Source organism: Balaenoptera musculus, chromosome 3 (assembly GCF_009873245.2).
Source record: "Balaenoptera musculus isolate JJ_BM4_2016_0621 chromosome 3, mBalMus1.pri.v3, whole genome shotgun sequence".
Taxonomy (NCBI): Eukaryota; Metazoa; Chordata; class Mammalia; order Artiodactyla; family Balaenopteridae; genus Balaenoptera; species Balaenoptera musculus.
Genome location: NC_045787.1, coordinates 101,179,805 through 101,202,539, shown reverse-complemented (window position 1 = coordinate 101,202,539; position 22,735 = coordinate 101,179,805). Strand labels below are relative to the sequence as shown.

Sequence of the window (22,735 nt, the reverse complement as noted above, 5' to 3'; positions counted from 1 at the left end):
AACTCAAACTATATGAAGCAAAACCGACAGAATTGAAAGGACAAACAGAGTTCAAGAATAATAGTTGAAGACTTCATACCCCACTTTCAATAATAGATAGAACAACTGATCAGAATATCAATAAGGCTATTAAATAGTTGAAAAACACTATAAGCCAATTAGACCTAACAGACATCTCTAGACCACTTCACCCAACAACAGCAGAATACACATTCTTCTCAAGTACCTGTGGAACATTCTCTAAGATAGATCATGTGCTAGGTCATAAAACAAGTTTAAATAAATTTAAAAGGATTGAAATTATACAAAGTAGATTCCCTGATCAAAATGAAATTAAATATAAATCAACAGCAGAAGAAAATTGGGAGAATTCACAAATATATTGAAACAACATACTCCTAAATAACCAATGTATTAAAGAAGAAATCACAATAGAAATTAGAAAATATTTTGAGATGACTTAAAACAAAACTATAATGTACAAAAACTTATAGGATATAGGCAAAACAGTTCTTAGAGGTAAATTTATAACTGTAAATTCCTATGTTGAAGAAAAATAACTACGTTAATATTTATGAAATATTAATCCTTGGATTGCTCTTAGTTTTTACTTTCTCCTTGGGTTTCCCACCACCCATTCCTCAAGGTAACCAGGCCATTCTGAATTCATCACCTTATCCTTATGAAATCATTTCATTATCACAACAACCCTAAGCTATAAGTACTATTATTAGTTCCAATTAATGAGTTATGGAACTAAATCACAGGGAAGTTAGGTAATTTGCCCAAGGTCGCAGAACTTATAACTGAGAGATGGGGAATGAAACTTCAAAGTCTGGCATCCAGAGATAGGCTGAAGTCAGAGAAAGGACTCAATTCTTGGCTACTGAGTTTCAAAATGAATATTTAAACTTCATGGTATATACCAGGACTTGGGAAATATCAGCCCATGGCCTGTTTTTGTATGACCTATGAGTTGAGAATGATTCTTAAATTTTTAAATGTTATAAAAATTTGAAGAAGAATATTTCATAACACATGAAAACTATATGAAACTATTTTCAATTCTTTGCATTTTGTCAGAATAGAAGCTGAATATACTCACTTGTCATATCATACAGCAGTTCCATGGCTTAGCAAGATAAAGTTTTATTGCTATTTTTTGAGCTCAAGGCCAAGATTGAAATTTTTCTAAATGAGAAGAATTGCCTTCAACTATGATTATCCAACACTGAATGGCTTTTGAAATTAGTTTTGCTGAAGACTCAATAATGTTTCTAGACTTAAAAGCTTTCCTTCAGATTTCTAGCTCTGGCCATGACAATGTAGACAGTACTGGACTAAACCTCCTGCTTAACATTGTTATGAAAGCTGGACAACATACTTTACAAATAGTTGAAGGCATATAGAGAAGCCAATGCAAGCAGTATATAAGAGGCTTTGTGTTTCTTCAGAAAAGGGAAACAGAGGAAATGAACTTTACAATCACCTTGGCTTTTTTTCCCTAAGAATATTTCCCAATTTACAGAGCTCAGGAATGAAGCAAGCCTAAACAAAAACAGTGGTCCTGCTGGGCTGGCAAGGCAGAGGTCCAAGTCTGGGCAGCCAAAGAGGCTAAAATGTAAGGGGCAAAGTCTCAGAGAGCAAGGAACCACAGTTCTTCTAAAAGATTTGCCAACAAATTCCTTTTTGGTAGTCAGCTGACAGCAAGGCTCTATGTGCACAGGATTGTAGTACACACACAAAAACAAACCCACAAACAAAGACAGCAGCTAGGAGGCTAGAAAGCTAAGCATAGAAGTGAGCAGCCTCCTGGTGCTAGGGAGACAGGGGTTGGAGTTCAAGGTCCTAGCCAAGTGAGAAGGGCTGGAATTTCTGCGTATTTGGAGAACTGCACTCAAGGTCTAAGGACTAACCTTAGGATTAAGGGAAAAAACTTGAGCCCTAACAAACAGCCATTTCTAAGATCAAAATGATTTGCTATACTCATCTCTCTGCCAAGAATATTAACCCTCTTTGGTTCATTTTTTAGCCCATGGTCTATTAACAATTGTGTGCAGGTAAATGTTTCACAGCTGGCTCTCCAAGTCCTGATTTATAGCATTTGCTTGTTTACATTGTGAACTTACTCCCACCATGGCCAATTTCAAGCTACCAGTGTGATATCACTGAACACAGATCCGTAAAGAGATGTGCTCGATTGACTCTCACCAGCTGGTGTAAGCCAGCCCCAGCACACTCCAGGAATCATGCAGCCCAAATCCTACCCTTTACACCTTCAAACTCAACAGAAAGGAAAGAATGACTTTAAAAACTCCAATACATGTCATAATTTAGCATTTGTTTTAGTATTTGAAAATGTTGAATTTATTTGAATAATTACCTGTTTTTAGAGATTTTCTTTTCTGTTAAGGTAAGACTTATAAGACGATATTATTCCTGAACATAATTTCTCTTTTGGGCTACAGCATGAGTCTCTCTCATTCAAAGACAAACAAAAGAAGTGGCTTGGACACCAATGAATAATTTTCCCATTGATATGCCTTAAACAGTTGTTGATTAAACATTGTTCGATTCAACAAATATTTATGGAGTGTGTACTCTATTTAAGGCACTCTGCAATGTAATGAAGGGTTTCTCCTGCCTTCAATGATTCTTATCAAAACAAATACTCAACAGCCTAAAAGAAAACTTATTGTAAGGGAGTACTTCTCAAGATTGAAGTGGGGTGGGGAGGGAAATACCCAAAGCAAAGAGCAGGAATATAACAGCACACATGAGATTGAAAGATTAGAAAATGAAAATACTATGATTCCAAGTCTCCATTACGTGTCCTTTTAGTGGTGTGGGAACTCAGTTTGAAGTCATCCCCACAATAACCCATGATGGAAAGGCACAAATTTCCATTCTGACTCCATAAATTTGGGATCTTATCACCTTTTTTTGTGGCTCTCCTTCTCTGTCAAGAGTCAGCCAAGTTCTTCTGGGCTGTTCACATATGTCTAAATCACCTGTTTTCTAGCACTTAGGAAAAGCATTCTTTTTCTTCCTAAAACCCTGGTCTGTTAATGAATTTACTCCACAACATAGTATCTCTTTGAGGAGGAAAAAACATATTTGATTCTCTAGAGGTGATGGTTTGACTTTCCTTTGCATCTTGATATATAAAAACATACATTCTAATATTGCATTATCTATCCTGCTGAAATGCAGTATTATGCTTGCCTTGGCTTATTTGATCCCACTTGTGCCCCCTTCTGCTTAGCTTTGTTAAGCTTAGTTTATCTGACCTAGTAATGTGGGAAGGTATATTAGTTTCCTACTGTTGCTGTAACAAACTACCACAAATTTAGTGACTTAAACAATACAAGTTCATTATCTTACAGTTCTGGACATCAGAAGTCTGAATTGGTCTCACTGGGCTAAGACTGAGGTGTCAGCATGGCTGAATTCTTTCTGGATGCTCTAAGGGAGAATTGTTCCTTATTTTTCCAGCTTCTAGAGGGTGTCTGCATTATTTGGATCCTCCCTCTTCAAAGCCATCAAAGACCAGTCAAGTCTTTCTCACCTCATATCTCTCTAACAATGATTCCCTTGGCTCCCTCTCTCACATATAAGGACCCCTGTGATTACACTGGCCCCATCAGGATAAACCAAGATAATCTCCCCATCTCAGAGTCATTTGGTCAGCAGCCTTAATTCTATCTGCACCTTAATCCCCCCTTGCTATGTGACATAACATATTCCCAAATATCAGGGATTAAGACATGCACATTTTGGGAGGGCCATTATTCTGCCTACTGCAGAAGAGGAGGGAGTAACAGAGAAAGGTCAAAGAGTATGCAAAACATTTTTACAAGTCCACTTGTTCTCAAAAAAAGCACTGGCACATTGTCATTCTAAAACTAAAATACATAATTTATAATGATCAATCCCTCTATCCTGTGTATGTGTGGTTGAAGCCCAAAGTTGAAGCATGAAAGCCACTCATTTCACAGTTTAAAAACTGAGGTCCAAAGAGGTGATATAATTCACCTACATTTTCACAGTAGGCAAACAAAAGACAGACTTAGAAACCAGGTCACTTGACTCCCAATTCACGACTCTTTTCCTACACAAGGCTACATACCAGTGACTGAAGGTCCTTGATAACTTTCTTATTGTCAGCATTAGGGAGAAGTTAATTGTAGAACTCATCACTCTAGGAAATGAAAATGAACCCAATCTCTCTGGTGATGAAAACCCATCACACTACCATCTGAATGGTAGTGTAAGTGCAGATACAATTTATTGCTGCAAGGAGACCAAGTGGACCATAACTTAGCTCCCAATGTTCCTCTGGCAGGCAACGGTGATTGGCTGACTCCACAGTTATTTCAAATCTTCTCACAAGAGTGAGATTAAAACATATAAATATTCATTTTTTCCCCCTAGCATCCAATGAGAAACAAGAACTCTGCAAAAGAGACAAAAGGTTTTCTGAGAAAGATTTTGCCTTCATGATAAGTGGACAGTAAGACCTAGGTTGTATCTTCCTTTTTATTCCTACCTGGGGAACAAGAACTTTTTTGTTTGCTGCTCTATCTCAATAAGAACAGTGCCTGTTTTCACAGAACTAGAACAAATAATCTAAAATTTATATGGAACCATAAAAGACCCAGAATTGCCAAAGCAATCCTGAGGAAAAAGAACAAAGCAGGAGGCAGAACCCTCCCTGACTTCAAACTATATTACAAAGCTACAGTAATCAAAACAGCATGGTATTGGCACAAAAACAGACATATAAATCAATGGAACAGAGTAGAAAGCCTAGAAATAAACCCACACACCTATGGTCAATTAATCTTCAGCAAAGGAGACAAGAATATAATATGGGAAAAAGACAGTCTCTTCAGCAAGTGGTGCTGGGAAAGGTGGACAGCCACATGTAAATCAATGAAGTTAGAACACTCCCTCACACCATATATAAGAATAAACTCAAAATGGCTTAAAGACTTAAATATAAGACAAGACACCATAAAACTCCTAGAAGAGAGCAGAGGCCAAACATTCTCTGACATAAGTCGTACCAATGTCTTTTAGGTCAGTTTCCCAAGGCAATAGAAATAAAAACAAAAATAAACAAATGGGACATCAAACTTACAAGCTTTTGCACAGCAAAGGAAACCTTAAACAAAATGAAAAGACAACTTACAGAAGGGAAAAAATATTTGCAAATGATGCAACTGACAAGGGCTTAATTTCCAAAATATACAAACAGCTAATACAACGCAACAACAAAAAAACAAACAACCCAATCAAAAAATGGGCAGAAGACCTAAATAGACATTTCTTCAAAGAAGACGTACAGATGGCCAGTAGGCACATGAAAAGATGCTCAAAATCGCTAATTATTAGAGAAATGCAAATCAAAACTACCATGAGTTACCACCACACACTGGTCAGAATGGCTATAATTTAAAAGTCTATGAATAACAAATGCTGGAGGGGGTGTGGAGAAAAGGGAACCCTCCTATACTGTTGGTGGGAATGTAATTTGTTTCAGGCACTATGGAAAACAGTATGGAGTTTCCTCAGAAAACTAAAAATAGAGTTACCATAAGATCCAGCAATCCCACTCCTGGGCATATATCTGGACAAAATTATAATTCAAAAAGATACATGCACCCCTATGTTCATAGCAGCACTACTCACAATAGCCAAGACATGGAAACAACCTAAATGTCCATCAACAGATGAATGGAAAAAGAAGATGTGGTACCTATATACAATGGAATATTACTCAGCCATACAAAAGAACGAAATAATGCCATTTGCAGCAACGTGGATGGACTTGGAGATTGTCATACTGAGTGAAGTAAGTCAGACACAGACAAATACCATATGATATCACCTATATGTGGAATCTAAAATATGACACAAATGAACCTATCTACAAAACAGAAACAGACTCACAGACATAGAGAACAAACTGGTGGTTGCCAGAGGGTGGGGGTGGGGGGCTGGTGAGGAATGGACTGTTGAGTTTGGGGTTAGTAGATGCAAACTATTACACATAGAATGGGTGGACAACAAGGTCCTACTCTATAGCACAGGGAGCTATATTCAATGTCCTGGGATAAACCATAATGGAAAAGAATATAAAAAGAATATATATATATATGTATGTGTATGTATACATGTATGTATAACTGAGTCACTCTGCTGTAGAGCAAAAATTAACATGACATTGTAAATCAACTATATTTCAATAAAAAATAAAGTAAAAATAAATAAAAAATTAAAAAACAAAAAAAGAACAGTACCTGCAATATACATAAATATTTATTGAATAAATAAATATTGTTGAATGATGCCAGGAGTTACAACAGCCACTTGAAACTTAAAGGTAAAATCAGGAGAATTCCAGAGACATCATCCTTGATATCATTGTGTCACTGAATTAATACCAACAGCTTCCTCCCTCCAGACACATTATGTGACAACATTTAACTCTACTTGATATTTACTGTGTGTCAGGTTTTCTGTTATTTGCAGCCAAAAGCAGTACTTACCTATAGAGTTGCTTTGTGCACTATGACTTTGTAAATCAGACATACAAAAAGAGCCCCCTCTCATATAGGGAAAATTTATAGGGTGGTGGTAATATTTAATATCTTGATAGGAGTGGTAATGTTCAGTATCTTGGTAGAGGTTCAAGCAAGCATTCTTCAAAACTCAGTAAATGTACACATTTGTTTGTGCATTTAATTATATCTAAATTTTAACTAAAAGAATAAAAGAACAAATATTGAACTCTAGTTAATGATTGATATGCATGCTTAAGTTTTCTTAAGGAAGAATGCTGATATCTGAAATTTACTTTGAAATGCAAAATATAAGATATGGATTGCAGAAGGATTAATAGATACATGATAAAGCAAGTATAATAGAATGTTTGAGGTGAGGAGGGTGACACATGGCGGTCATCTTCAAATATTTTTCAACTTTTCTGTAAATTTTCTGTAAAATAGAAAATGTTTATAGTAGTCCCATCTTATAAATATATACGCCAGACCTGGAGGAAATGATGGCTTTGAAATTTTTATTTATGTTAGAAAGAGTAGCTCTGTAGGGGAAATGGCTGGAAGACATCTCCTTAAACTGTGTAGCAATCATAGTACTAATCCACACATAATGAAATTCTCAGTGGCACTTTCTTTTGAACTTGACAAAATTAATATTAAATTTCCTTGAAAAAATGAACAGACAGTAACAGTTAAGAATTAAGAAAAAATGAGTAATAAGGAGGAATTTATTCAGCTGCATAGTAAACCAAAATAGGAAGGTAATAAGAAAGCATTTTCCCTGATTGAAATGTAATAACTCCATTTCTGGAATTATAGTATATATGATACATTTTTTCAAAACCTCCTGGAAATACTGGATTAAATATAACTAACATTCTTTTGCAGGGATAGTTGAGATGTGAAAAAAGTAAGGGAAGTCTCCAGAGGTCAAAACCCCAGACTTGAACTAAGAATCATTTGCCAACTACCCCCCGTCTGACATAGCAGAACACACTTGACTACGATAAAGTGTGAGAAAAGAGACAGCAAAAAGAGGAATTATAAAGACAAATAATTTCATTACGTAAGTACTATACCAAACATTTGAAAAACAAGGACAGCTTTATGGGCAAGTGTACAGATGATCATCTAAATAAGTAATCTCCAAAATATTTGCCATTATAGTTTGATCAGGAAAAAAACAACTGTTGATCATGATATCTGTGTTTGTCAGGGTTCTCCAAGGAAACAGAACAAATAGGATATATACAGATACATAGAAAGAGATTTATTATGAGGGATTGGCTTATGCAACTATGGAGGCTGAGAAATGATACAACCTGCCACCTACAAGCTGGAGGCCCAGGAAAGCCAGGAGTGTAACTCCAGCCCAAACCCTAAGGCCTGAGAACTGGGGGGCCAATGGTCTCCCAGTCCTGGTCCAAGTCTGAAGTCCCAAGAACTAGGAGCACAAATGTCCAATGGTAGGATAGCACGGATGTTCCAGCTCCAGCAGAGAGCAAATTGATCCTTTTTCTGCCTCTGTATTCTATTCAGGCCCTCAGAGGCTTGAAGATGCCCACCCACACTGGTGACAGCATCTTCTTTACTCAATCTAACAACACAAATGTTAACCTCTTCTGGAAACACTCTCACAGACACACCCCAAAATAATATTTTGCCAGTTATCTGGGCATCCCTTAGCCCAGTCTAGTTGACACATACATCCATCAAAAATCCCTATATGTTTATTTGTATATTATATACATGTAATAAGTGCTAGCATATTATGTGTATTATAAAACCATACACAGAAATGTGAATTTAAAATATGAGTTTGAGTGTGTGTGTGTGCATGTGTATGCATGTTCTAATATAGATTACCTTGAGTACCTCCTGAAATGCTCACCCACCTCCCTCACTTTGGAAACAAATGGTCTGTATGAGTCTATATCATATAAAGTGAGGACGAGGTGGTTAGAAAGTCCCACATCCTTCCTCTACCTCCTGGCGGATGACTGAATGTTTACTCATTTCTTTAGTTTTAGCCTTTAGCATAAATAGCTTCCAGATCCCTTCCTGAGAACACATTTAATTACAGAAAGTGGAGAGAGAGCATGAAGGCAGCAGCTAACTCAGGGGGAAACAGATCAATATGGAAGGCAGAGGGGAGGGCCAGAAGTCACAGAGGCTCAGATAGCAAACGTCCCTCTAAGTGACATGAAGCCATTTACTCAGAAAGAATTCACTGCACATACTTAATAAAACTGGAATATTCTTCAGTTCTTACAAATTTTGTATTTAAATGAAATGTTTAACAAACAGCCCACTTTCTTATTCCGGACAGATAAGCAACAAGCCACACTGTCTTCCACCCCATCAATCTGCGTGGCAGGATCTATGCAGCTGGCTGGCGTGACCAGCCACCTCCCACCCTCACCACTCACATTCTCCTCACACTGCACGCCTGGTCAAAGAGAGCAGGCCCCAGATGAAGGAAGAGGTTCTTTGGTAAAGAACTTCTGAGTATGATGCTTCTTTCATTCTAGTTGAATTGAGGACCTGGAATTTTTTTAATTCTGGAATTTTCCATGCTTCTAATCCTAATTATTAGAAGCAATCCTTTTTTAAAAAAAAATCTTTGGATCATTTCAAATCTATACTCTTGCAACTGTTTTAGTTACCTTCCACCCATTTTCTCTTGAAGGTATAGCTACTTTAGTGTTGAGTAAATGTCTTAAATAAAACTGAAAGTAAAACCCAATAATTTTTCTTAGCTTTTACAGAAAATGAAATTCTAGCTAACTGAATGAGGAAAGAAACTGGGGTGGTTTGGGTTTTTATCTAGCTATTTGTTTGTGAATATATAGAAAACTTCCATTCCTCTTTTCATGTGTGATCCTAAAGCTGTCTTCTTGCCCCACTGGCACAGGTCTGGGCTGGAGTTGGAGAGAGTGACAAACTCAAAGCTTCCATTCCAATGAATCCACACATCTGTAGATCAAATATGGCCCATGAGTTACAGTTTCCAATCTCCTCCTTAAGAAGAAAAAGCTGCTCAGGAAGCTAAGTTTTGCAGATAAAGGAGAATATAAAGCTTTGTATATCAAAAGGTTTTAAATTTTATTTACTTATTTGGTTGACAAACTTTCCAAAATTGATTTCATGTTCTTAATTAAAAGATAGCAATCAAAGTTGGACATCTTCTTGGTAAATTCAGGACAATCAGGATGAATATCAATTTATGTACTCACCCCAGACACATGTTCTTTTTGAGTTCATATTTACTTTCTATCTTGTTCTTGTCCCTTTCCTCCCCTACAGCTCTCACACTGAAGGCTTCTCTTGTTATGAAACTCCCTGTAGCCAATGTATCTGACTGCAGGAGCTCTTCTATCAACCAGAAATCTGCACCTTCCTAATTGACCAGAGCTTAGAAAACAGAAGCCATCTTATTCTAAGTGGTAATGTAGAGGTCTCACAGGAGAAGCTTAAAGATGTTCATATGAAAAGTGCAAGGTACAATGGAACACTACTCAGCCATAAAAAAAGAAAGAAATTTTGCCATTTGCAGGAAAAGGGATGGAAGTGGAGGGCATTATGCTAAGTGAAATAAGTTAGACAGAGAAAGACAAATACCACATGATATCACTTATATGTGGAATCTAAAAAAATAAGAAATTAGTGAATATAACAAAAAAGAAGCAGGCTCACAGATGTAGAGAACAAACTAGTGGTTACCAGTGGTGAGAGGGAAGGGGGAATAACAATATACAGGTAGGGGATAAAGACCTACAAACTATGGGGTATAAAATAAGTTACTAGGATGTATTATATGACACAGGGAATACAGCCAATATTCTATAATAACTGTAGATGAAGTATAACCTTTAAGAAATGTGGGAGAGACCTTCAAGATGATGGAGGAGTAAGACATGGAGATCACCTTCCTTCCCACGAATACATCAGAAATACATCTACATGTGGAAAAACTCCTACTGAACACTGGCAGAAGACCTCAGACTTCTCAAAAGGCAAGAACCTCCCCATGTACCTGGCCGTGTGGATGACAGGGTATTTATTGGTGCTCCAGCCAGGTGTCAGGCCTGTGCCTCTGAGGTGGGAGAGCCGAGTTCAAGACATGGGTCCACCAGAGACTTCTTGGCTCCACGTAATATCAAAAGGCGAAAGCTCTCCCAGAGATCTCCATCTCAACACTAAGACCCAGCTCCACTCAACGACCAGCAAACTACAGTGCTGGACACCCTATGCCAAACAACTAGCAAAACAGGAAAACAACCACACCCATAGCAGAGAGGCTGCTTAAAAATCATAATAAGGTCACAGACACCCCAAACCACACCACTGGAAGCGGTTCTGTCCACCAGAAAGACAAGATGCAGCCTCATCCACCAGAACACAGGCACCAATCCCCTCCACCAGGAAGCCTACACAACCCACTGAATAAACCTTAGCCACTTGGGGCAGACACCAAAAACAAGGGGAACTACGAACCTGTAGCCTGGGAAAAGGAGATCCCAAACACAGTAAGTTAAGCAAAATGAGAAGACAGAGAAACACACAGCAGATGAAGGAGCAAGGTGAAAATCCACCAGACCAAACAAATGAAGAGGAAATAGGCAGTCTACCTGAAAAAGAGTTCATAGTAATGACAGTAAAGATGATCCAAAATCTTGGAAATACAATGGAGAAAATACAAGAAACATTTAACAAGGGCCTAGAACAACTAAAGAGCAAACAGACAATGATGAAAAATGCAATATGAAATTAAAAATTCTCTAGAAGGAATCAATAGCAGAATAACTGAGGCAGAAGAAGGGATAAGTGACCTGGAAGATAAAATACTGAAAATAACTACCACAGAGCAGAATAAAGGAAGAAGATGAAAAGAATTGAGGACAGTCTCAGAGACCTCTGGGACAACATTAAACACACCAACATTCGCATTAGAGGGGTCTCAGAAGAAGAAGAGAAAAAGAAAGGGACTGAGAAAATATTTGAAGAGATTATATTTGAAAACTTCCCTAATATGGGGAAGGAAATAGTCAATCAAGTCCAGGAGGTGCAGAGAGTCCCATACAGGATAAATCAAAGGAGAAACACGCCAAGATACATATTAATAAACCTATCAAAAATTAAATACAAAGAAAAAATATTAAAAGCAGCAAGGGAAAAGCAACAAATAACATACAAGGGAATACCCATAAGGTTAACAGCTGATCTTTCAGCAGAAACTCTGAAAGCCAGGACGGATTGGCAGGACATGTTTAAAGTTATGAAAGGGAAAAACTACAACCAAGATTACTCTACCCAGCAAGGATCTCATTCAGATTCGATGGAGAAATTAAAACCTTTAGAGACAAGCAAAAGTTAAGAGAATTCAGCACCACCAAACCAGCTTTAAAACAAATGTTAAAGGAACTTCCCTAGGCAGGAAGCACAAGAGAAGGAAAAGACCTACAAAAACAAACCCAAAACAATTAAGAAAATGGTAATAGGAACATACATATCCATAAGTACCTTAAATGTAAATGGATTAAATACTCCAACTAAAAGCCATAGACTGGTTGAATGGATACAAAAACAAGACCCGTATATATGCTGTCTACAAGAGACCTACTTCAGACCTACCAACACATACAGAATGAAAGTGAGGGGATGGAAAAAGATATCCAGTGCAAATGGAAATCAAAAGAAAGCTGGAGTAGCAATTCTCATATCAGATGAAACAGACTTTAAAATAAAGACTATTGCAAGAGACAAAGGACACAACATAATGATCAAGGGATCAATCTAAGAAGAAGATATAATAATTATAAATATTTATGCACCCAACATAGGAGCACCTGAATACATAAGGCAAATGCTAATAGCCATAAAAGGGGAAATTGACAGTAACACAATAATAGTAGGAGACTTTAACACCCCACTTTCACCAATGGACAGATCATCCAAAATGAAAATAAATAAGGAAACACAAGCTTTAAATGACACATTAAACAGGATGGACTTAATTGATATTTATAGGACATTCCTTTCCAAAAACAACAGAATACACTTTCTTCTCAACTGCTCAAGGAACATTCTTAAGGATAGATCACATCTTGGGTTACAAATCAAGCATTGGTAAATTTAAGAAAATTGAAATCATATCAAGTATCTTTTCCAAACACAACACTATAAGACTAGATATCAATTACAGGGAAAAAACTAAAAAATACAAACACACGGAGGCTAAACAATATGCTACTAAATAACCAAGAGATCTCCGAAGAAATCAAAGAGGAAATCAAAAAATACCTAGAAACAAAAGACAATGAAAATACGACGACCCAAAACCTATGGGATGCAGCAAAAGAAGTTCTAAGAGGGAAGTTTATAGCAATACAATCCTACTTCAAGAAACAAAAAACATCTCAAATAAACAAGCTAACCTTACACCTAAAGCAATTAGAGAAAGAAGAACAAAAAAAACCCCAAAGTTAGCAGAAGGAAAGAAATCATAAAGATCAGATCAGAAATAAATGAAAAAGAAATGAAGGAAACAATAGCATAGATCAATAAAACTAAAAGCTTGTTCTTTGAGAAGATAAACAAATTTGATAAACCATTAGCCAGACTCAACAAGGAAAAAAGGAAGAAGACTCAAATCAATACAATTAGAAATGAAAAAGGAGAAGTAACAACTGACACTATAGAAATACAAAGGATCATGAGAGATTACTACAAGCAACTCTATGCCAATAAAATGGACAACCTGGAAGAAATGGACAAATTCTTATAAAAGCACAACCTTCCGAGACTGAACCAGGAATAAATAGAAAATATAAACAGACCAATCACAAGCACTGAAATTGAGACAGTGATAAAAAATCTTCCAACAAACAAAAGCCCAGGACCAGATGGCTTCCCAGCCGAATTCTATCAAACATTTAGAGAAGAGTTAACACCTACACTTCTCAAACACTTCCAAAATATTGCAGAGGGAGGAGCACTCCCAAACTCATTCTACAAGTCCACCATCACCCTGATCCCAAAACCAGACAAAGAAGTCACAAAGAAAGAAAACTACAGGCCAATATCACTGATGAACATAGATGCAAAAATCCTCAACAAAATACTAGCAAACAGAATCCAACAGCACATTAAAAGGATCATACATCATGATCAAGTGGAGTTTATCCCAGGAATGCAAGGATTCTTCAATATACACAAATCAATCAATGTGATAAACCATATTAACAAATTGAAGGAGAAAAACCATACGATCATCTCAATAGAGGCAGAAAAAGCTTTCGACAAAATTCAACACCCATTTATGATAAAAACCCTCCAGAAAGTAGGCATAGAGGGAACTTACCTCAACATAATAAAGGCCATATATGACAAACCCACAGCAAACATCATTCTCAATGGTGAAAAACTGAAACCATTTCCACTAAGATCAGGAACAAGAAAAGGTTGCCCACTCTCACCACTATTATTCCACATAGTTTTGAAAGTTTTAGTCACAGCAATCAAAGAAGAAAGAGAAATAAAAGTAATCCAAATTGGAAAAGAAGAGGTAAAACTGTCACTGTTTGCAGATGACATGATATTATACATAGAGAATCCTAAAGATGTTACCAGAAAACTACTAGAGCTAATCAATGAATCTGGTAAAGTAGCAGGATACAAAATTAATGCACAGAAATCTCTTGCATTCCTATACACTAATGATGAAAAATCTGAAAGAGAAATTAAGGAAACACTCCCATTTACCACTGCAACAAAAAGAATAAAATACCTAGGAATAAACCTACCTAAAGAGACAAAAGTCCTGTATGCAGAAAACTATAAGACACTGATGAAAGAAATTAAAGATGATACAAGCAGATGGAGAGATATACCATGTTCTTGGAGTGAAAGAATCAACATTGTGAAAATGACTATATTATCCAAAGCAATCTACAGATTCAGTGCAATCCCTATCAAAGTAACAATGGCATTTTTCACAGAAATAGAACATAAAATTTCACAATTTGTATGGAAACACAAAGGACCCAAAGCAAGCTTGAGTAAAAAAACAGAGCTGGAGGAATCAGCCTCCTGGACTTCAGACTAGACTACAAACCTACAATAATCAAGACAGTATGATACTGGCACTAAAACAGAAATATAGATCAATGGAACAGGATAGAAAGCCCAGAGATAAACCCACATACGTATGGCCACCTTATCTTTGATAAAAGAGGCAAGAATATTCAATGGAAAAAAGACAGCCTCTTCAATAAGTGGTGCTGGGAAAACTGGACAGCTACACGTAAAAGAATGAAATTAGAACACTCCCTAACACCATACACAAAAATAAACTCAAAATGGATTAAAGACCTAAATGTAAGGCCAGACACTATCAAACTCTTAGAGGAAAACATAGGCAGAACACTCTATGACATAAATCACAGCAAGATCCTTTTTGACCCACCTCCTATAGAAATGGAAATAAAAACAAAAACAAACAAATGGGACCTAATGAAATTTAAAAGCTTTTGCACAGCAAAGGAAAACATAAACAAGACGAAAAGACAACTCTCAGAATGGGAGAAAATATTTGCAAACGAAGCAAGTGACAAAGGATTAATCTCCAAAAAATACAAGCAGCTCATGCAGCTCAATATCAAAAAAACAAAAACCCCGTCCACAAATGGGCAGAAGACCTAAACAGACATTTCTCCAAAGATGATATACCAATTGCCAACACACACATGAAAGAATCCTCAACTAATCATTAGAGAAATGCAAATCAAAACTACAATGAGATATCACCTCACACCAGTCAGAATGGCCATCATCAAAAAATCTACACACAATCAATGCTGGAGAGGGTGTGGAGAAAAGGGAACCCTCTTGCACTGTTGGTGGGAATGTAAATTGATACAGCCACTATGGAGAACAGTATGGAGGTTCCTTAAAAAACTAAAAATAGAACTACCATACGACCCAGCAATCCCACTACTGGGCATATACCCTGAGAAAACCATAATTCAAAAAGAGTCATGTACCACAATGTTCACTGCAGCTCTATTTACAATAGCCAGGAAATGGAAGTAACCTAAGTGCCCATTGACAGATGAATGGATAAAGCAGATGTGGCACATATATAAAATGGAATATTACTCAGCCATAAAAATTAATGAAATTGAGTTATTTGTAGTGAGGTGGATGGACCTAGGGTCTGTCACACAGAGTGAAGTAAGTCAGAAAGAGAAAAACAAATACTGTATGCTAACACATATATATGGAATCTAAAAAAAATAAAAATAAAAAGGTTCTGAAGAACCTAGGGGCAGGACAGGAATAAAGATGCAGACATAGAGAATGGACTTGAGGACACGGGGAGGGGAAGGGTAAGCTGGGACGAAGTGAGAGAGTGGCATGGACATATATACACTACCAAATGTAAAATAGATAGCTAGTGGGAAGCAGCTGCATAGCACAGGGAGATCAGCTCGGTGCTTTGTGACCACCTGGAGGGGTGGAATAGGGAGGGTGGGAGGGAGATGCAAGAAGGAGGAGATATGGGGATATATGTATAGCTGGTTCACTTTGTTATAAAGCAGAAACTAACACACTATTTTAAAGCAATTATACTCCAATAAAGATGTTAAAAAAAAAAGAAAGAATTGTGAATCACTACATTGTACACCTATATATAATAAAGGAAAAAGTGCAAGGTGTTATTCCTTAATTTGGTTATTTATCAAACACTTGGTTATATCTAGCTTTCAGGTGTAATGCCAATACGTGAGTGCTGGGTAGGTAAAATATCACTTAAGGACTAATCCTCAAATATTTGTGTAACAGCCCAGAGTATATCAGTATTTGAGTAGAAAAACCAAGGCTCCAAGCAGAAATGTTTTATCCAGATGACATTAAGTCCATTAAGGTACTGAAAACTAAATTTCATTGTATGCTAAACAGATCTGTTTTGATTTGGAGGTTAATAGATACTCTAAATTCTGATTACATATTACTTAGTCCGCTAGTCTAACCCACAATCTCTCATTTCACTCTATGCCTTGGAATTTTATTCCATTAAGAGTTCCTCAGACATGAGTACAATGTCAGAAAGCCAGAATGAGTGCAGGTCAACCTTAAAATGGAGATTTAAGCAAAAGGGACAAAAAGCAATGCATACAACTAGCCAGAAATAATCACGTATCCTTGAAACTGAGTCTTTACTTTCAAAGATTAAAGCAATTTTTCCTTTGCCTGAGTGGCCAAGATCATAACTCCAATTCTTCACTTGTTTTTACTTTGTCAGATTTGGTCTCAGATTGCATGGTACTGATGTCAAACACAGTAAAGAGACCTAACATGAAATTCAAGCATCAGAAAAGCAGCATCACAAGTAACAAGCAAAAAGGAGCAAACAAAATGAAACAAAACCAAAAAACCCTTGTTATCCATTCCCAGGATTTGTAGGACATGAATTAAACCAGAGAATCCCCTCTATATGGTAGAACTTTTTTCTCTAGGTGATTTCCACACATCAAAATAACCCACATGACAAATCAAGAGGATAGAACCAGATTGCTAAATCCTGTAACAGGCAAGAAAGCATCAGGCATCATCTATGTCATTAAGTTGTGCAAGTTCTTAGGCCTGATAAATCTGAAGTTTGACAAATGTATTTTGTTATTTTCATCTCTTTAGTATTGTACTATGTTTCTAAAAAAAAAGTCTTGTATTTAACAATTTTGGAACCCTAGCTTCTGGAGTAGATAAAGCACCTCTTTGTTGTAGGAAAGCAGACTCTGAAGGGTATCCATTTACATAGAGAGGGGGCCTCAACCATAGGATGGAAGAACTGCCCATTGAAAAACATGTATTGTATTTCTAAAAAGGTGTTCCCACATTTTTTTAGAACAAATGTACTTGCAACTCTTTTCTGCATAGTCTTTGGTTCTTCTTTCACTGAACAGCACCATTACCCAGCTCCTCTTCCCACACTGCAATGATGAATACGCTAAATGTAAGAAAATCATATGGGAACAGACATGAGCGGGATCAAATAGGTCCAAGAAAGCACAATGGCTGCATTTCAGGAGGTTGGATAATTCAATACTAGAATATTTGCCTCTGCACACCAAGATGCAAAGAGCAGCCAAGCCACTTCATTCAGCGAACCAAATAAGGTCTTTCCTCCTCAAAGAGAGTCTATGCTGTGGGGTAAATGCATTACAAGATCAGGCTTTCAGGGAAAAAAAGATGCTTTTCCTAAATGCTAGAAAACAAGGTGGCTTATTCATATGTGAATAGCCCAAAAGAACCTGGCTGACTCTTCCCTGACAGAGGAGAGCTGTACATAACAATATTGTATTAACTTTGTATTGTGACCTGGTAACTAGACACAAACTGGAGTGCAAACCCCTTGTTCCTCAGGGAGAATGTCTTTTTATTATTATTACTATTATTATTATTCTGAGATCCATATCAATTGTCAGTCACCATGCTGGGGGTGAGGTTTTTTCTGGTAATAGCCTGTCCCTGCTCCTTCTATCCATTTCAATGCGACCCTTTTATCTTTTATTGTAGGGCAGGTATTCAGCTAGTATTTAGGTTCCTTTCAGAGGGAACTGTTTCATATGTAGTTGTATATCTGTTATGTTTATGGGAAGAGGTGAGTCTAGGGTTTTCCCATGCCATTATCTCACTTTAGTACCTAGGTGTAAATTTTGACCCTACTGTAATAGCTAGAATTTATTGAATGCTTGCCATGTATCAAAAACTGCCCTAATTAACAACACTATAATTCAAAAAGATACATGTACCCCAATGTTCATAGCAGCGCTATTCACAATAGCCAAGACATGGAAACAACCTAAATGTCCATCAACAGATGAATGGATAAAGAAGATGTACATATATACAATGGAATACTACTCAGCCATAAAAAAGAATGAAATAATGCCATTTGCAGCAACATGCATACAACTAGAGATTATCACACAAAGTGAAGTAAGTCAGAAGGAGAAAGACAAATATCATATGATATCACTTATATGTGGAATCTAAAATATGACACAAATGAACCTACCTATAAAAGAGAAACAGAATCACGGACATAGAGAACAGACTGGTGGTTGCCAAGGGTGACGGGGTTGGGGGAAGGATGGAGTGGGAGGTTGGGTTTAGCAAATGTAAGCTTTTATATATAGAATGGATAAACAACAAGGTCCTACCATATAGCACAGAGAACATATTCAATATGCTATGATAAACCATAATGGAAAAGAATATTAAAAAAAAGAATTATATATATGTATAACTGAATCACTTTGCTGCACAGCAGGAATTAACACAACATTGTAAATCAACTATACTTCAATTTTTAAAAACCTGCCCTAATTAAGCAAAATAAACATTATTTCATTTAATCTTGGTGTAGTCTAATTATCTTCATTTTACAGGTAAGGCAACTGAATCTCACAAATATGATAAAGCCATATCTAGAGCCAAGTAGCATTTCACAAATTATCACCAATGAATAATCAGTTACTTCAAGTGTTTTCTTCCTTCCTCACCCATTTGGCAGTCAGATACCACATAGAGAGATACTAAGGGTTGCTCTTTGCACTATGGGTGGGAAGGAAAGAAGAAAATTCATCTCACCAAAGCTGAGATTTTCTTCCCATAACTAGCGTTTGCTTTCCTTGCCTTTTTCTTAACAAAATTTCCAACTTTGTGGCAAGAGACACTGAATAGGAAAAAAAAAAAGGAAGGAAGAAAAAGAAAAAATCTATGTGTGTGAACCTGGACTAGATGGTAGTTTCTATAAATTAGACATTTCTCATGTCTCCTTCCCAGACTAATTCACTATGTGCCTAATTCACATAAAAAGGAGTGGCTATCAGATATTCTTCAACTCTTAGTTCTGAAGCAAGAATTATGAAATCAATATACACATTACTTTAAAAATTCTAATGCAATGTGATTTTGGTGTGCCATAAAACTTAATATAAAAGAACTTCATTTGCCTGCCATCCTTTGGGACTAGGCCTAGATTCATTGATTTTCAATGTTCTCCATTAGAATCCACTCAATCATTTCTACTCCTTCACAGTTCTGAAAAACTTTTGCTCATAGCACCTGAATCAGACCACACAGGATTATAGAAGATACCCTATGCTGGACAAACCCTGCCCCACCCTGTCATGGAAATTTCATTCTCTGGTTCTTTGACCAACAAGCCATCCCTGAAGCTGAGGAGGCAGGTCTGGGTGCCAGCCATCAGCTGTGAGTTGGAGAGCTAGAGTTGGCCCAGGCTCAACTGGGAGCCCAGAAACCAAGGTCCCCCCAGCCAAGCAGTGCCTAATTTCAGGCTGATTGCTTTGCTGAGAGTTTCCAGGGCACAGACAGTACCACTGAACAAATTCTGCATGGTTGTCTCCATAACTTGTGTAGCCATTGTCAGACTGATGAGCTGGGAACTTTTTCCCAGACAGCCAAAAGCAGATTTCACTCCAGCTACTTCTACATTTCTTTCTTCTTCTTCTTCTTCTTTTTTTAAAATTTATTTATTTTGTTTATTTTTGGTTGTGTTGGGTCTTTGTTGCTGCGCATGGGTTTTCTCTAGTTGTGACGAGTGGGGGCTACTCTTCGTTGCCGTGTGCCGGCTTCTCACTGCAGTGGCTTCTCTTGCTGTGGAGTAGGGGCTCTAGGCACGTGGGCTTCAGTATTTGTGGCACGTGGGCTCAGTAGTTGTGGTTCGTGGGCTCTGGAGCACAGGCTCAGTAGTTGTGGTGCATGGGCTTAGTTGCTCTGAGGCATGTGGGATCTTCCCAGACCAGGGCTCGAACCCGTGTTACCCGCATTGGCAGGCGGATTCTTAACACTGTGCCACCAGGGGAGCTCCTACATTTATTTCTGCATTCAAAAAAACCCACAGGAATTCCTTAGGATGTCTTATTTGCTTTTGTATACTCTCAATATAGAGCCTGAAATACAGTAAAGTACTCACTAAATGCTTATTGAATGAATGAATGATAGAAATAATCAGAAAAGCAAGGATAACCATGTAAAAATAGGTTAAATTTTAAAACAGCTATTCTTCAACCTGACGTCATTGTCTAGATGCCAAGGGATGATTCCCAGTATGTCTCAAACTTTAAGAACTTAAGAATCACCTGGGGATCTTGTTATAATACAAGTTTTGATTCACTAGGTATGTGATTGAGCCTGAGTTTCCACATGTCTGAAAATCTCCCAGGTAATTCTGTTGGCTTAGACCACATTTTGAGTAGCAGTTTCCTAATCAGCATCAACTAATTGGTCTTACCATCATTAGAATCTCAGTGAACTTCATGGGTCAGGCAAACTTATCCATGGTTAATAAAATAACATATATGTCTTGGCACACAATAAGCAATCAATTTAAAAAAATCAAATCATAATTTCATCAGAAAGAAAATTTACCTAGTAAATTTTAGGTAATTTACCTAAATTTACCTAGTAACTAAAGAAAAGAGTTACATGAAAAATCTTCTCATTCCCATATCTCAGAATGAATTTCAGAACTTTCTACCAAGTGAATATAGTATGGTCAGCTTTGAACCATGGCTTAAATTCACCAGCTAAATCTTCAGTTATAAAATGTCTTCAGATCAAGGTATAATTTTTCCAAATTTCTTCATGAACTTCATTCTCATGAGAAATGGAAAAACAGTGAAAACCTGATCACTATTACAGAGGAGTTTTAAAATTTTAACATTGTTGTTGATTTTAAAAAGGAGTAAGTGCTCACTTCGGCAGCACATATACTAAAATTGGAACGATACAGAGAAGATTAGCATGGCCCCTGCACAAGGATGACATGCAAATTCGTGACGCGTTCCATATTTTTAAACTAACACACCATTGTAAAGCAATTATACTCCAATAAAGATGTTAAAAAAAAAAAGGAGTAAGGAAGTAGAGAGCAAAATGGAACTTACATTGAGTAAAATTACAGATGAAGTTGTCTGTGGTTTTTCAGAAACTAAAGCCTTTGAGACAGAATGAAAAAGACAACATATCCTCATCAATAATTTAAAAGTGTGATTTTGGAAGAAGATACTCATTTGTTTACAGTGAGGACTTATATTGGTATACAGTGGCTTCTACAAATTAAATAATTACTGCAAAGTCTCTATGTAAAATTTATTTCTTAACAACCAATATTTAAAATAGTGGGTATGCTTAACTAGGAGCTAGCATGCAAGCTAGAATCTTCATAGGACTTAGAAAGTAAACATATAATCTAGAATGCAGAGAACTGAGTTGGTTGTACTCCAAGTTCATGACACAGTCATCGACTGTCCATGCAAGGCTTCATTGCTTTATTTTTCTTCTTATCCTCAATCTCCACTCCCAATCCACTCCTCCACCTGTAGGGAATTACTCTAATATGTTTAGCACCTTTCCTGAACATGCGGGTATATTTGAAAAGAGGTAGTTTTGTTGTGTGTTTATGTTTTAAATTTGCCAGGTAAATCATGTTACAGATCTTTTGTTATCTTACTTTTTCCTCTCAACACTATGTTTGAAAGACTTCTCCACGTAACTCTATCTTTAATTTGTTACCTCTGTGAATATCCACAAAATTTCACCCATCTGCTCCCCTAGAATTAGATACCTATGTTGTCTACAATGTCCTGCTCTACAAATGATGTGTAATCAAGCATTCTTACACATGCCTCCTTAGAAACCACAAGTTCCCCTGGAGTGGACTGGATGGGTCCTGGGACCTATGCATATGAAATTAAACTAAGTATCTCCAGACTGTTTTCCAGATTAGCTGTTGGAGTCTATAATAGATTCTGCTTTACCCATTGATCTGTTTCCTCTTTTTTTAATAAGCGTTTCTTAAATATTCTAGATATTATCCCTTGTCAGTTTTTTTTTTTTAAAATAATTAATTAATTAATTTATTTATCTTTTGGCCGTGTTGGGTCTTCGTTTCTGTGCGAGGGCTTTCTCTAGTTGAGGCGAGCAGGGGCCACTCTTCATCGCGGTGCACGGGCCTCTCACTGTCGCGGCCTCTCTTGTTGCGGAGTACAGGCTCCAGACGCGCAGGCTCAGTAGTTGTGGCTCATGGGCCCAGTTGCTCTGCGGCATGTGGAATCTTCCCAGACCAGGGCTCGAAC

At 37.1% G+C, this 22,735-nt stretch overlaps 1 non-coding gene across 1 annotated transcript; it reads left to right on the top strand.

Annotated features, from left to right (window-relative positions):
* Window positions 1–21,346: 21,346 nt before the first annotated feature.
* LOC118893751 lies at window positions 21,347–21,453 on the top strand. Its single transcript, XR_005019592.1, has one exon. It is a non-coding gene; the product is annotated as a U6 spliceosomal RNA (small nuclear RNA).
* Window positions 21,454–22,735: the final 1,282 nt, after the last annotated feature.